The sequence below is a fragment of the Macaca thibetana genome, chromosome 1 (genome assembly GCF_024542745.1).
Source record: "Macaca thibetana thibetana isolate TM-01 chromosome 1, ASM2454274v1, whole genome shotgun sequence".
Classification (NCBI taxonomy): Eukaryota; Metazoa; Chordata; class Mammalia; order Primates; family Cercopithecidae; genus Macaca; species Macaca thibetana.
In genome coordinates this window covers 87114766-87131617 of record NC_065578.1, presented here as the reverse complement: position 1 = coordinate 87131617, position 16852 = coordinate 87114766, and positions in this window count along the sequence as shown.

The window sequence follows — 16852 nt, the reverse complement described above, 5'->3', positions numbered from 1 at the left end:
GAGCACCTCCCTAAGAAAACTGCTCAGGCTGCTTTGGAAGGTAGTAAACACAGAAGGAACAAAAGAGTACATATGTTCATATATAAACTAGTAGGCCTGCTTAAGAAGTCTTCCCTGAACAGGACCCTTAAGGAATATAACATAAGTCAATTGGAAGAATATACAGCCAACATGATTTATAAAGCTTTCATAAGATTTAACACAAAATGAACATGAGAGTAAGAACCGTTTCCCCATTTCATCACCGTCTAGCACAACACGTGACACAGTAGGTGTTGAACGAATGAATGTTTGAAAACGCTCAGGCCAGGGTTGGGGATAATATTAATAGTTGGCTGGATTAACCTGGAAATATTTCCCAGAAAAATTGAGAAAATATTAATTCAATGATGGAAAGGGACATAATTTGAGGCTTCTCGGAGTGAGATTGCTTTGGCAAAGTTATGAATTGAGAAATCATAGGGAAGAAAAGATAGTAAAAGTCTTTTTCCTTTTAAGAAGGAAGGTTAAAGAATGGTATGGGAAGGGTGATCATGAGCCCCAGAAAGTGTGAGCATTGGAGAGGTGAATATAAAAAGAACAAGGGTAGAGAATAATGTAAGTTGGTGGAGTCAAAAGTTTGAGAGGCCCTCAGGAAGTTACAGCAATTAGGTGAAAGAAACTCAGATGGATTATTTGGATAGTCCTCTAGGAGCAGACAGATATTTAAAAAAAAAAAAAACTTGCTTTGGCTAAATGTTGTTAGGAAGAATCATTTTCTGGGACCTAGTCATACAGATTTTTGTGATGTTAAACTCAAGCTGATAAGTCCCTAGAGGACTTGGAAGACATTTTACTGCCCTCATTTGGAAGGTGAAGCCATTGACCTCAAACCCTAAGAATGTGTTACTTTGTTCTTTTAATAATCATAACGAACTTTTCCAGAGCAAGCAACGTACAAATGCAAGATGCTTGGACTGAGTTGAAAGTGCTCTACAAAAAAGATAGTCCAAAAGATGATTGGCCTTGGAAACTGCTGCCAATGAGACCAGCTTCTACCCAGCCAAACAAAGTCATGTGACCAGTTTTCAAGGCTATGAGAGCTGAAAAATTCAGATGAAGGGTCCTCTGCTGATTAGGTTGTGTCAGAAGCAAAGAACCAGATAAGGAGCCACATTTCACTAGCACCAGGAATCAACCTCACCCTTAACTTCTTTGAAATGTCAATTTTATAAGCAGACATAAAGGAGGAGGAGGCTATGCTAGGCAACCATCAACTCATGATCGATGGTCTTGATATTCTGGAAGAGTTGTAAGTAGTGCATACATACCACTGTGTTTTTATTCTTTTTCTGTGAAATAGCCCCTAATTTAGCACAATTCTTAACTGTTAGGAAAATATGACCACATCTTTATCAATTTTGATTCATAATAATTTTTTTCTGTAAATTTGACACACATTTTTCAAGAAAAAAGTGCTTTCACAGAAGCATTTTTTAATGTTGTAGGTGGGAATTGCCTGTGCTTTCTAATTAGACCTATAAAAAGCCAGTTCCCACATGCATAAAAGTTCCCTTGGGTTACCAATAGCGGGCCTTATAGGAATGCTGGGAAATTCAGGCAGTATCGTTGGGGCCAATCTCATGCCATCTGCTCAGCCTCCTCAAAAATGCTATTCCAGAAGGCAGTTCTTCAAGTTCTTAAGCATCTTTTTGACTTGACTCAGTGTGGCTGATAAAAATAAACTTCATATTTTGAATCACAATCCCTTGCACACTTTCCTAAAAAATTGGACAAAAATTTGTCAGTCTCTGTAGTCTCAGTTACTGTCTATTTCACAAACTGTACTTAGCCCTGACACCAGTCTCCTGTCTTAATGACTGTATATTAAGAGACACTGTCATCTTGTTAAAGAGCATGCCAAGTGGATATCTCCCTTTGATTACTTGTCCTCTGTTTCTATGGACCTAGAGTCAAAGCAGCTTCTATTATTTGAGTGATAAGTCCACATCTGCTGAATACAGTCCTTGGAATCAGAGTGAGAGTGATGCCTTTAACTATTTATTATCCGCTTTCTATAAACTCAGCTGAAATATAGAAGAGGCAAGCAGAGACCAAAATGATGTCTTGTTAAGATTCATAGTTTGTTCTCTGAAAAGAACATATTCTTTATCAAGGAATAAGAAAGTGTCCTCTTCCCATTTCCTTCAGCATATGAAATATTTACTTGTTAGGCCGCCTCTGAAATAACCATTTTCCATAGAGCTCTCATGGCCCAGCCCATTCGTGTGCTGGTTAATTAAGTGTGACCTAAACCAACTTGACTTGAGCTCTGCATTAAATGCACAAAACCCATTTGAGCTGACCAGCAGCAGAAGTGGTACTCAGAGAAATTGGAAAGGATTTCTCCCAAATGCTTTCTACTTACTTACAGCACTCAAGTAATGGTTGAAGATTAGCATATGACATGACAGATTACATTAAGTCATGTCTTTCCAGTGCTTTATGACAGCACTATCACATTAGCTTCTTAGCACTGGCACATTGAGGCATGCAAATGTTTTCAGACCCTCTTATTCAAATCTACAAGCTGACATGGCAGCCCTGATATGATTATTAGTCATTTGAGAGACTTTAATTCACGTCATCAGATAACAGGTTCTGCTAAAAGGTTAGAGAAACTGTCTGCTTTTAATGAAGCTCTCAAAAAAGACCCTCAAAAACGCTGCTACACACCAAGAGCCTGGGTTGACTTTATTGACAAGACCACTCTAAGAATGAACTTAAGTGGAATAATTAAATAGGCATCTAGACATTGGAAATATTGTCTATTTTGCAGAGAAAATCATGTTGGAAGGTTGTGTTTTTCTTCTTTCTCACTGCACTTCCCCCTGACCCATTCTAGTTTGTGCCCTCCAGAACAGTGTGGGTGACTCTTAGACATCTTTACAATCTGATATCCAATATGAGTGTAACAGGCAAAAAGATAATTATTTCTAGAACATTCATTACAGTTTGGGCATAAGGTTTGCCATAGTTCACAGCAATGGGTTAATGGTATCAGGCCAAGCATGGAATGACTAAGTGATGATGTGACAGAAGATCATGAGACTTTGCAATTCATAGTTTGTTTGTGGTAAATCAGTTTTGTAGTCAAATGTTTTGTTTCATATTGTGGTGATCTGCACTTAGACCCCAAGAGAAATCCTGTTTCCAAAATGCTTCCACCTGTATCAGTGTAGTTTGGCACCAATGAAGATCTTGTTGGAATGAATGAAGGAAGATGGCCCTAGGAGATATGCTGGCAGAATGAGCAGAGAGCCAGAGAGAGACGTCTGCAGGTGAAAAAAGCATTTGATGAAGGAGAAAAAAGAAGAGCCATTTTCCTAAATCTGGGAAAGTTAAGCAAGTGCACATTTTATTTTCTTGTCTTTTCTTTTTTTTTTTTACCATCCAAAACAGTGAATACCAAAACACCACTTCTGGAAAACTTCTTAAAAGCAAACAGTAGAAGTATTGAGGTGTCTCTAAACCCTGTTTTGTTAGTTTGTTTTTTAATGTTCAATGTCAACTTGTTCACTCAGATTTCTGGAGAAAAAAAATATAGTTACAGTTTAAGGCAAAATAATTTTCTACTATCTGAGAAAATGTTCAAAAGTATTTGATTTGTAGTTGATGTTCTTTCTTGCATAGATGTTAGCATACATTGCCTTAAGTGAATTAAATATGAGTTTAATACTATTCATATTTCCTTATTCTCTTTCTTTTCCTTATTTCTCTTCAATTTGACAACTATTTTTGCCAATATGTTCTTCCATATATTCTATTTCTGGCCCTCCCTATAGCTTTTCTTCTAACCTAAATTATAATGGTTTCTAAAGTAATATTGGCTGAAAAAGGAAATAAGCTACCAAATATGGAGGATATGAAGGGGCATTAATAAGCAGTAGTATAAACAAGTTCTTATTTAACAATAAGAGCTGCTCTTAAAAAAAAAGGTCTGAAGAGAACAAAGAAACCCATCAGAAAAGATATTAGATTATAAAAATCAAACTGTTCTCTTACCTCAACAAGACAAAGCATAGATGCATGCTGCGTGTGTGACAGAAGATGGCTCTCTGGAGAATTTTAGTGGCCATCAGGAAAATGCTGCCAATCCTCCGCTCTCCACCCATTGCTTCCTACTGCTCGGACCCAGCAAGAGTGGGATTTGGGTGGACATTTCAGTTGAACCAAAACACAGTGAGTATCTGTCCTAAACTAGGTACTCCATTCAGTGCTGGAACAAAAGGCAAATGGACAGCATTTGTCACCTGTTGCCCTCTCCCTTCAGGCAATAGAGCAAGAGCAAGGGAGGTGAGATACTTTCCTTTTCTGCAAGCTGATTTCACTTTGTGAAAATCTGACCTTCTTCATATTTGAAAGCAGTAGCAGGCCTGTCCTTGGCACCCCTACACTCATTTTCTATTGTGGTTGATGTCTCTTCCTCCATTTGAATGCTTTTGAACACATTTTATTTTTCTACTTTCAATTAGAGCTGACCTCCTTTTCACTTTCAGTAACACCATTAAAACAAAAGCTTCCTTTCCTCTTTTCAGTGCTTTTTGCTTGAAAATAACTTCTCTAGATTCCAAGTAGCCCAAAGATGGTGTCAGTGCCTAGTTCATCTTTGTATGTCAACTTTGTATGCACAGTGCCTGATACTTGGCTTATGTTCAATAAATGTGTAGTGATTGAATGAATGAGTAAACAGAAAAATAACTTTGGAAGCTATCAGTCGTAACGATGCAGAGCGCTGTATTCTCATTCCTGGTCTCATTCTCCTTTGCCTCTTCTAGCAAGACAGTGTTTCTCTATTGAAAGTCTTTTGCCTCCCCGTGATCCTCATTGTACGTATGTATGTATGCATATGTGGGTGTATGTACATATGTACATATTGCATGTTGACTTCAGTTTTAATGTTTCTTCTACATCATACATTACGAGTATAACAGTGTTCATAAGTTTACTAAAATTCATAGACAAGTGTATATGAATTGAAACTACAAAATTACTCATTCCTAATGTGTAATTAGGAATTGTGTATTATGAGCACAACAATCATCTACTGCTGGTACTTAATCTGCTCTGCCAGCACTGGAACCTGGATCTAGTTACCTGCACAAACTCTCCTTTGGTACTGGTACTCCAGCCTCCTAATATTGTTGAAATAAAGAACTTAACAAATGTTCTTGGCTCACCTGCCTCATCTGTGGGCCTCAGAGACAAAATCCTGGATCTCTAGGTTCCAAAACATATAAAGAGTATACAGATACTGTAAGAATATCATTTATTTGCATGCCAACATTTAACATCCCACAAAATTTGCCCTGGCTTAAGCAAATTTCCCAGCACAGTGTTCTCCCATTTCTATTCCTCAACATCTCAGGGTTTTAAAAGAAAGCAAACATCTGCATGCATAGATTAGAGCCCTCCCATAAACACATGTTCCTATCAAAACCAATCAAAACGGAAAAAAGAAAGAACAGAGTATTATACATTTTTCTTTAGATCTGATGTCTGATTTTCATTAGGTTTAACCTTATTTCTTTTAGATCCTAGGCAGTGACCCAATATTTATTTTCCTGGCGGGGACCTGTTCTTGCCAATATTTCACTCTGGCTCCTGGAGACTTTACCGAAGGAGTTCAAGGCCCTCACACTCCCTTTTCTCTTCTGCTGCCCCTTGGAGACACACATTTGTCATGTGTATCCTTTATTTCATTTCACAGCTAATTCTGAGCCCTTTCTTTTCTCCTATTCACTACTTCTTAATTTCCCCCTTTTTACTGGATTTATGACTGAATACTTTAATTTATTCATCATATAATGTCTTTAGAACTCTTTTTTTTTTTAGTAATTTACAGTGGGCCATATGCTTTCTGCTGTTGCTTCCTATTATATTGATCTGTAAAGCTTCTGGGGGCAGTGATTATCATGAAAGAGGCTCTGTAAAGGAAAGTTATATTGTATCTTGTTTGCTTTCTTTTGAACAAAATATATTTCAGAGTTCTCCATGTGGTATCAGATGTTCTTTAACTTTGCAAGATTTCATGTGTGTGTGTATACATATATATGTGTGTGTATATATATATATCTTCTAAAACTCAAAAACAATTTAAAAATTGAACAATGACTTGAAATTAACACAGTCCTCAGATTCAGTTTACTAGGTGTATTTCATAGACCATGCAGATTTACAAAACCAAAATTTCACCTAAAATTCCTTATAAAAGGAGCTTGACGTCAGGCATGGTGGCTCACGCCTGTAATCCCAGCACTTTGGGAGGCCAAGGCAGGCGGATCACAAGGTCAGGAGTTCAAGACCAGCCTGGCCAACATGGTGAAACCCTGTCTCTACTAAAAATACAAAAATTAGCTAGGCATGGTGGCAGGTGCCTGTAAACTGAATGTTAACCTTGAGACATTTTCCTCTGAGATTCAATGAGATAATTAGACTAGATTGTAGAACTTCAAATTCTTTATGAATAGAACCCTGTGTCCAAATGCTACTTAAAAAAACAGATACAAACTGAACTGTTGGGGTTGAAATGGCGGTGGGTGTCTAAAGCCTTGCTCAGGAGGCTGAGGCAGGAGAATTGATTGAACCCAGGAGGCAGAGGTTGCAGTGAACCAAGATTGCACCACTGCACTCCAGCCTGGGTGACAGAGCAAGACTTTGTCTCAAAAAGTGAAAAAAAAAAAAAAATAAAGGAGCTTGAACCACATAGCAATTAGTTTACTTTCAGAGGGCATTCTCTGTTAGACCTGCCTGATCTGTTTGCACAGATCACATGAGATAAAATATAGGCAAGTTCTTTGTTAACTGTGAGGATGATACAAATACCAATGTAAGAATTGTACTCAAGGGGTGGCACTTGCCTCTCTGGGTTCTGATTATCTTGTGCATAAAACAAAGATGACATTAATATCTATCCCTAGCAATGTTATGAGAATCACAGGAGAAATGAATGTGAAAACACTTTATAAATAGAAAAGCAGTGTACAAAATATTGATAAACATTGCTTAAAAAGTAAAACATAACATATTCATGGTCTTTATTCTTCAGGCTTCATAGGAGCTAAAGTATGTTCACTTGAATTCCATAAACAAAGCTTTGGCTTGGATTATTTGTGTTAACAAATAACATGCTATATCAACTTAAAGACATCAATTAGCCAAAATTATAGAGTGCCACTATTTTTACACAGATCTTAAAATCGGTGGTTTTGTGTATGCAACAAAATAATACAATCAGTAAATATTCCAGCAACTCCTTAGTGGTCCTTCATAGGTTCCAACATATTGAATGTTGAGAATTTTGCATATCTTTGTCATTTTAGTAATAAACTCTAGGTCCAGTCCATAACACTGATTAACTTCCTCAACTCAGAGGGAAACTAGCAAAGATAAGCCCCAGAGAGGAGATTATGACAACTGGGCCTCTACCATCAGCTCTCAATGTTTAATTGGGCCTCTGCATCAGCTCTCAATGTTAACCTTGAGTCATTTTCCTCTGAGATTCAATGAGGTAATTCGACTGGATTACAGAAGGGTAAATTATTTATGAATGGAACTCTATGTCCAAATGCAACTGAAAAACCATACACAAACTGAACTGTTGGGGTTGGAATGGGGGTGGGTGTTTAGAGCCTTGCTCTCATGAGCTCTGCCCATACCATTTCAGCTTCCCCACTTCAGCATCAATAGGCCACCTTAGAAAATCACTGGATGAAATGATTCGTCATATCCCTCTGACTTCTTCCTAGAAGGCCTTTTTCACTCTGTGTTATGTCATCCAAGGCCTAACTCAAAGGTCTTTTCTATCTTCTCGCCTCTAACTTAAATTTTCTTCTCAATTCTTCTTCTTATTTGGTAAAGATGAGGTCTCACTCTGTTGCCCAGGCTGGTCTCAAACTTCTGGGCTCAAGTGATGCTCCTGCCTTGGCTTCCCAAAGTATTGGGATTATAGGCATGAGCCACTGTGCGTGGCCCTCAATTCTTCTTTTGAGAAATTTAAGACATAAGAAAAAATTTTAAAATAACAAAACAAATACTCATAGACAAGCTATCTAATATCAGTAAAATTTTTTCTTATGTGCTATTTATATTTTTAAGAAATAAAACTTTACTTATGTATATATTATACAAATATATATATATTGCTTATTTGTTTAATTAGATGTTAAATAATATTTATTTGTCTTTTCCCAGAGGCAATCATCATCATGAATTTACTGTGTTTCTTTCCCATTCATATTTTAGTACAGAAATGAAACAAAAAGTATATGCTTCCACAAATAATAAGTAACATTTTTGGTTATAAATTTATAACAGATATAATGTTATGCTTCTTGTTTTTTCACCCACACTTAGGGAATGAATAATTATGTGAATGAGATACAGCCAGGCGGATTATGTTTTTTAAACAATTGTAGTTTTTCTTCATCTGAATATTCCACATTTATTTATACATTTTACTATCAATGAGCTTTTAGGTAGTTTTTTCTCTTCATTTAAGTAATTCTATATGTGTGCTTTTGTCACTGTCTCTCTAGCTGTAAAGGTCACTCTATATTGTGCACCTAAAAATGTATGGCTGAACCCAAAGGTATTTACTTTAGACAATTCCTGTGCATCTGCAATTATTTTAAAATAAAAATGTAAAAATATTAGATACTTTTTGGAGATTCTTAATCCATGTTTCAATTTTTTTGTCTTTTTTATTTGTTTTATTTCTCTATATCTGTGCTCTTTTAGGGAAGATTTTGTCTATTCTATCTTCCAATTAATTAATTCTCTCTTTAGCTATATCTTTTAACCTATCTGTTTAGTTTCTTTTTTTAACTAACTACATTTATTTTTGGTTATCTCCATTTAGTCTTGGTTCTTTTTCATGTCTGCATAGCTGCTTGTGTTTCATAACCTCACTTTTCTGATTTATCTCTCTTATCTCTAATTCCCTCAATGTAGATTTTCCCCTTTGTTGCACATTGTACCTCACTGATAGCAGAATTTCTCATACTGTATGATTGTTTTCTCCTATGTATGGCCTACATTGTGGTGGCTTACTATAGGGTGGTTTTGTAACCAGGTCCTACAGTTTTTTAACTAATGTTTCTGATCTGTGTATTTCCACACCACGTGATTCAAATTCAAGTGCCATCCTCAAATGTAGATTTGTATTTCACAGATTACTATTTATATTTGTGTACCCAAGTGGGCCATTAGCTTTATGCTTCAACCTAGCCAGAGAACTGAGATATTCAAATTCGCCTTTATGAAAGTTAGCTTGTTCTTGGCTCAAACTTTAGACTGTGATCTCTATTTTGCCTCTTTCTACATACTGGTTGCAGTTTCAACTATTGTCACATGTGGATGTTAAAACTCCACCACCCCTAATATCTTCCTAAATAAGTCCCTTGACTTACAGTTACTACAGTATGTTTCTTTTTTCTTTTTTTCTTTTTCTTTCTTTCTTTCTTTTTTTTTTTTTTGGAGACAGAGTCTTGCTCTGTCAACTGGGCTGGAGTGCAGTGGCACTGTGTCAGCTTACCGCAACCTCTGCCTCCCTGATTCAATTGATTGTTGTGCCTCAGCCTCCCGAGTAGCTGGGATTGAAGATACGTACCACTATACCAGCTGATGTTTTAATATTCTTAGTAGATAAGGGGTTTCACCATGTTGGCCAAGTTGGTTTCAAACTCCTGAACTCAAATGATCCTCCCAGCTCAGCCTCCCAAAGTGCTGGCAGTATAGACATGAGCCACCATGCCCCGCTTACAACAGATTTCTTAAACTTACCTGGTACCTTGAAGTTTTTTCCCTTTCTTAAGAGCATGCAAGTTCAGCTATATATTTTTGAAAAGAAAAATTAACTGTTTTCTTTGGCACTTCTAAGCATTTGGATCAGAAGAGGAGGGTATTTTATATGCTCTTAACATCACCAGTTTGTCCCAGAATGCTGCTGCTGTATGTTACTGTCTACCATGTATTCCTGGGTTTATATGAGGTCTCTTTCGACTTTCAAGGCACAGCTCAACAAACTTTGAATCCCTTATGACACTCATAATATTTCCTGGCCCAGAGTGGAATCTTGTTGAATAAACGTGTTAATTAAAGGATTAGATGACTGGACAGGATTTTTTTTGCCACACCCTACTTTTGGTGACTATTTCTCTCTATCCAGACAGATAGCTCATGCAAGATTTATTATCTCTAGATGTCTGAGATTCTGTTAATCAACTTGTCTAGTACCACAGATGGATAATGCTGAATAAAACACAACAAAGCATTCAGGAAGGTATTAATTCTATCTGCTTCCAAGTCTATACCATGGTTCATACTGGCTCCATACTTGCTTCCTGATGGCAGTCTAGAGAGAATTTTGCTTATCCACTAATAGCAGTGGAACATTATGTTTCACAGTTAGATAAAAAGAGGCCTCCAAACTAAAAAAAAAAAAAAAAAAAAAAAAAAAAAAAAAAAAAAAAAAAAAAAAAAAGCATTCTGAAAAAATAAAGAAGACATGGAAAGCAACAAAATGAAGAACTAATTCTGTTTATTTTTAATGGTTGTGAAATGTAACTTGAACAAGTATCTGCCAGTGTGCTATATTCCCTGGAGCCTTTCCCCCTCTCAAATATTCATTTTCAGGAATTGTACTAAAAATAAACCCAAGAGTTTCGTTTTGACAGCACACCAAAGTTCTCATCCTTTTTCAATAATTTCATTACATGTAATAAACCTTAGCTGGCTCAAGGTTATTCAGGCTCATACAAGCCCTTCTTCACCTAACTCGGGCAATATTTTCAGCCTCATCTGCCATTCATCAAAGCTACTCTGTTATCTGAGAATTGTATAGACAAGTTAGGCATCCTTTATGTATCCATCCTTACACATTTCACTCTGGAAAAACTAGTGAAAACACTTGTCTTCCGGGAAAATAGCTACCCAAATTTCAAAGTTGACTCTAAGTCCACCCACTGTTGCTGTCTCTTCCTAGGCAAAGAGAAAGGTTTCTTTGAAACTCTCCCATAGACTTTTGTTAAGGCCTCTAATTTAACAACTATAATACAAAATAAATTTAACAAGTATAATGTAAAATAAATGTTATAGTTTTTTCTTGGGTAATCTACTTGAAATGTTTGAAGGTAGGCATTCTTAGGGTAATGCTGGGCACCTAGTAGATACCCAAAAACATTTGATGAAATGAAACTATTTCCAGAAGCTTTTATACACAAGGACATTTTCTCCATGGATTCTGACTCTCTAATGAGTAGATGACTGACCTAGGTGAAAGCTTAGCATCAGATCCACTCAGTTTGCTAGGACCACTCAGCTTCCTTCACTGGAACTCTCTCTTGGTTGCCTGATGCCTGCATCTGCTCACTTCTGCCTTGGCTGACCAATGAGTATTTGGCCTATTACCAAAGTGACGGTATCATCTATCACAGAGTGAAAGAAGGCACGTTAATTATGCCAAGACAACAGGTATAAACTGCGGCTGTCCTGAGCAAACTGGGATGTATGATGACTCGCCTATTGATTGCTTAACCTAGTATATTTTGCCTGATATTTATAGCCCAATAGTTTTCTAAATGAAAGTCACATTCTTTAATAATAATCACCACTTACAGTGCACCCCATATAGACTGAACTGTTTAATAAACTACTTCTTTTTTATAGATAGGGAAGTTAAGGCTAGTAAGCTAAGTGATTTATCCAAGACCACCTAGCTTTGAATTAGTAGATATAAAATTTGAATGCGGGTCTTTCTGGCCACAATATATATTTCCTTTTTGCCATGCAGTCCTTGTTCTATCACCACGCCAAAAGGTCATATAAATTCCATTGCTATAGGCAATTTTTACAATATAACATCTCCCTGAACACAAGTGAAACATTTGCTAGGACTTGGAAACATTTTGAGGGATTGAAAATTTTCTTTGATATGTAAGATTTTATGTACCGCTTGGATTTTCATTTCTCACTGTGCCTTTTCTACGGGCTTCACACCTGTCTATTCCTTCCTCTCTGTGTCATCCTTACCCCTTTTTTACTTCTTTATCCACTTTTTCCCTTTCACTATTAGAAGTCCTTTGCATGACTGAGATTCCATGAATTTCTTATTCAGAAAAATATGCTTGGGTGTTGATTCACGTCTTCAGCCTGTTAATACATGGTGCTTACAGTAATTCGACAGTCCGCACCTGATGAACTCTGAGGTTGAGTGAATTGCAGTTGTTATGTTTCCCTAGGTTGTTGTAAGGTTTGACACTTACAGACAAGGGTGCAGCTCCAGGGGTAAGACCAGTTTTTCCAGGGGTTAGAGAACCCTGGGGCTTGGTTGAGATTAGTCCTTCCTGTTAGCAGCACTTATTGCTCTTACAAACAGGGCAGCCTTCAATGCCAGAGCTCCCACCAACAGGGAAAAGCCTGACTCAGTGACCACAAATTCCAGGTGTGATGTGGGAGAATGTCTGCGATAAGAGACAATAAAAGTGGTAGGAACTGTGAAAAATCTATTGTACAGGAGGTGAAAGGGGAGAGATTAACTCAGTAAGTTGTCAGCTCATTTTCTTACTGTGCTATCATGAGCTTTAACTAAAAAAGAAAAAAAATCTGTTTGATCTCCTGTATTGGAGATGTATTTCAAGGCCTGTATCTGTCACTGAAATCTACAAAGTGTGCTTCAGCTATAAATCTCTATCCTTGAATGTACACATGCAATTATCTTAGAGAGATCTGGCTTCCATAAAAATGACAATTGTCATTCCTGATCTTGCTTTCCTTCATAAAAATATAATGTTTATGTTTAAAAAATAACCTTCAATTGATAAGTAACAGAGAAATTTATGTCATTATCATATTAGATGTCGAACCCTTAAATGTCTCTTACGAGTCAGGAAAAAGCAATCATTTTACTTAAACTTTATTTCTTTCAGTACAGCAGCTCTGAAAAGTCATCAGTAAAATTATTTTCCCAATTAAATGTAGTTAAGATTCCATGGCTTAGAAACATTATGGATTTGTGTGCATCCTGACTGTGATGTTGCTTCTAGTTATAAGTATAATAATGGTTTGAGACAATGAACTATTTCCTCCAAGTTTCCATGCTGTTGTCCAGAAATTATGTACGTCTGCAATTGCTGGATTGAGTTTGCCAAATCACCCCACATGCTTACTGTTTAATGACTGTGCTCTCTATCTGAGAACTGTTTGGTGCTTTTCAAATGTAAAAGCCTAAGCTAGAAATGAACTTAATCAATGTTGTAGGATCTACTAATCATGGAAATCCCCCATGAGTTTTACATTCATGAAAGTCAGGCCATGGTTTGGTGGGAGCAGGAACTCTTCCTAGCATATTCTGTGGTACGTTGTAGGTATTTAATAAACATTCATCAAATAAATTAGTAATATTTATTAAGGTGATAATAATAATAGATAACATATATTGAGTGCTTATAAGGCACAAGACCCTGTTCTCAGTGCTACACATGCATCACCATTTTTTTTCTCCTCATTAAACCTCTATGAGATAAATTTTACAAATGAAGAAATCTGGTGCACAGAGAAGTAACTAGCCCGAGATCTCTGCTGCAGCAGGTGATAGAACAAACATGCCAATGGCCGTGGCCTAAGTCCAAAACTTATTCTCTTAGTCACTACATTGTGCTGAATGTATGTTTTCATATTTGTATGTTAACAAATTTCCAGCATAATAATTTTGGTTCCAGTGTTGAAGGTAATAGTCATAAGGGGTGGTTGTTATTTTTTTTGAAGTTGTTATTCTTGCATCAAGCTTATATTATGTACTTGCCATATTATCCTTTCACTAGCTCAGAGGTTGTTGTTATTACTCTGATGATGTTGATTAGATAATGAACTGTCAGAGGAGTTAGAAACTAGCCCTAGGTGATATAACAAAGTAAATGCCAAACAGAGGGTTTGAACTCAGGTCTAACACATTCCAAAGGCCAGGCCTTTCCCACCATGAGAGTGAATACCTTGCATGATTGGAGAGGCCTATGTGAATTCACTAAATCCTACAAGTATGATTTGTTGTTGTTTTTTATCTGTTGTTAAAACCAGTTTTATAAGAGTCAATCATCAAGAAGTCCCTCAGATATCTACATCAACAATGTGATACAGACTAAATGTCTGAGGTGTATTTTCAGGATTCTGCAGAGAAAAGGAACCAATGGAAGATATATATGATTTATTTTAAGGAATTGCTTCATGCTATAGTGGGGACTGGCAAGTATAACATCTATAGGGCAGGCTGGCAGGCTGAAAAGTTGATAGGAGTTGAAACATTGCAGCCTTGAGGCATAGACAATGGGTTGATTATAAAGACCTGACTTAAGTATCTACTGTACCCCATCAAAGTGCATTCACCAGAGACCCTCAGGGACTCACATAGATGGTTTTCAAACTCTATCTAGTCAGTACTGCTCTCAGACTTGGACAAGAGAGGCTTTGAGCCAGGGTTCCGTACCTTAGAGCACTTTGTCTTGGTGGCTATAAGCCCTGCCATAGGTTTATAGCATGTAATCTGTAGGGCTGAGGAGATGTGCCCACCAGGAGCCTATGCCTGCTTTCTAGACCATGATCTGGGTACTTGGGAACCGGAATTTCTCTGAAAAAAAAAAAAATGGCCTGAACCTGAACAGTCATTTCTCTTAAATTTTACCTCTCGAGGGTGTACTGCAAGGCCAGTTTGCAGAGATTGTGGACAAGATCGTGGACAGAGTTTCTAATTATGGGTAGAGTGTCCAGAGATTACATATGAAGTCCCATTGTGGACCATGGAGCTTGGAATGGTAAGAAAAGTTGGGGAGACTGTGAGCTGGGTTCCAGGGGCAGAGAGCCAGGAGCTGGTCTTTCTCATTCCAGAATTTTCCATCACAAACTGAGGAGTACAAGAATTCTAGATTTAAACATAGTCTTCTCCATCATTATGAAGATATATTTGACAAAGTAGGGAATAGAATATGTTTTATTTAATGATTGCTTAGTTTTATTTATAACAATTTATCTTAAATATTTAGACATATGGTCTCCATTTGTCCTCTTCCCCTGGGCGCCGTAAATGTTAAGTAAGGTCCTTTCCTTCAGACCCTTTGAGGATTCCTCAGAGTTAACTGAGACGAGGAGGAGGCTGAGCACAGAGTTTGAGCTTCCCAATTCCATCTTTAATTTGAATAGTACTTTTACTTATTAGTTTATCATGTCAGACTTTGTTGAACAAAATAATTCTGCTGGCTTAAAAATAAATGTTTGAAAACCACAGGCTTCTAGGCACAGTGGTGCACACCTGTAGTCCCAACTATTATGGAGGCTGAGACAGGAGGATCACTTGAGCCCAGGAGTTCAAGACTGGCCTGGAAAACATAGTGAGATCTCACTGGCTAAAAAAATAAATAAATAAAAAACACTATAAACCATAAGCAAGTATCATATTAAAACTTGAAGAGACCTTAAAAGTCTTCTCCCAAAATTTCATAATTTTACTAATGAGAAAATGGAGGCCCATGGAAGGTAAGAGAGTACTAGAGTCCTTGGCTAGTGCTCTCTGTGATATTGGCTATGATCGTGGCTTGTATTTGCCAGCCTCCTTGAAGAAGCAGTCTGAGATGAAAGTGCAGAAGCGATAAGTTTTTCTTAAAGATATCCAGCATACTGGCCGGGCATGGTGGCTAATGCCTGTTAGCCCAGCACTTTGGAAGGCCGAGACAGGCAGATCACGAGGTCAGGAGACAGAGACCATCCTGGCCAACCTGGTGAAACCCCATCTCTACTAAAATAAAAAAAATTAGCTGGGCATGGTGGTGCATGCCTGTAGTCCCAGCTACTCTGGAGGCTGAGGCAGGAGAATCGCTTGAATCCAGGAGGCAGAGATTGCAGTGAGCCGAGATCGCACCACTGCACTCCAGCCTGGGAGACAGAGCAAGACTCTGTCTCAAAAAAAAAAAAAAAAAAAAAAAAAAAAAAAAAATCCAGTATACCTTTTCAGGAGCCTCCTTATGCCTATTACAGTGGCTCAGTTATCCAACCCCTTTTGCACTTGCCTTTATTGAAATTTTGGCAGAAGAAGGAGCAATCGTTTAGTAAGATTATAAATTATCTGGTGCCATTTCTGGTGGCAATGGCATTTTAAGCTTTTTCTCTCATTTAAAATGAATTATTTCTTGGTGATTAAATAAGAGAGGCATTGCAATTTGTGTGTATATTGGAGTCAAAGCAGGGAGAGCTTTAGGATTTTATACGCTACCTATATTTTCACTCATTAAACTCTCTCTGAAGGTAAAGAGTTAATAATGTAAGTTATCTAGAAAGAGTATAAATTTTTAACATCTTTCTATCCTTTTAGATTGCAGAGAGAATCGAAGAGCAATAACCTCACCTAACAATTAGCTTAGATTTGTGTACCCTTGCCCATGAAACAATAGGATCTCATTTAAAGATTTCTGGGAGACAAGAAGAAAACCTGTTCTACAGTAGAAAAGTGTAATGGAATCTTCAGCTTCTTCCTTGGGAGATCACAGGCTTGGAGTACATGCTCCCTGGACAGAACACACCTTAACAACCACAACTATTCTCAATTGTCCCCAATTCAGACCCCCTTCATGGACTTGATGCCAATCCTGCTTTTCTCAATCCTCTTTTTCTTCTCTCTTTCAGAGCTTTCAGCATCTATTTTCTCTACCACCACTCTCACAGAAGACTGACCTCCAATTTGTGCAAGGCTCCGGGTTGTTTATTCTCATGTTCTCTCCATTCTGCTTTTATCATCCCACATTCAATGGCTTAGTTTCATGTTTTCAGGGTG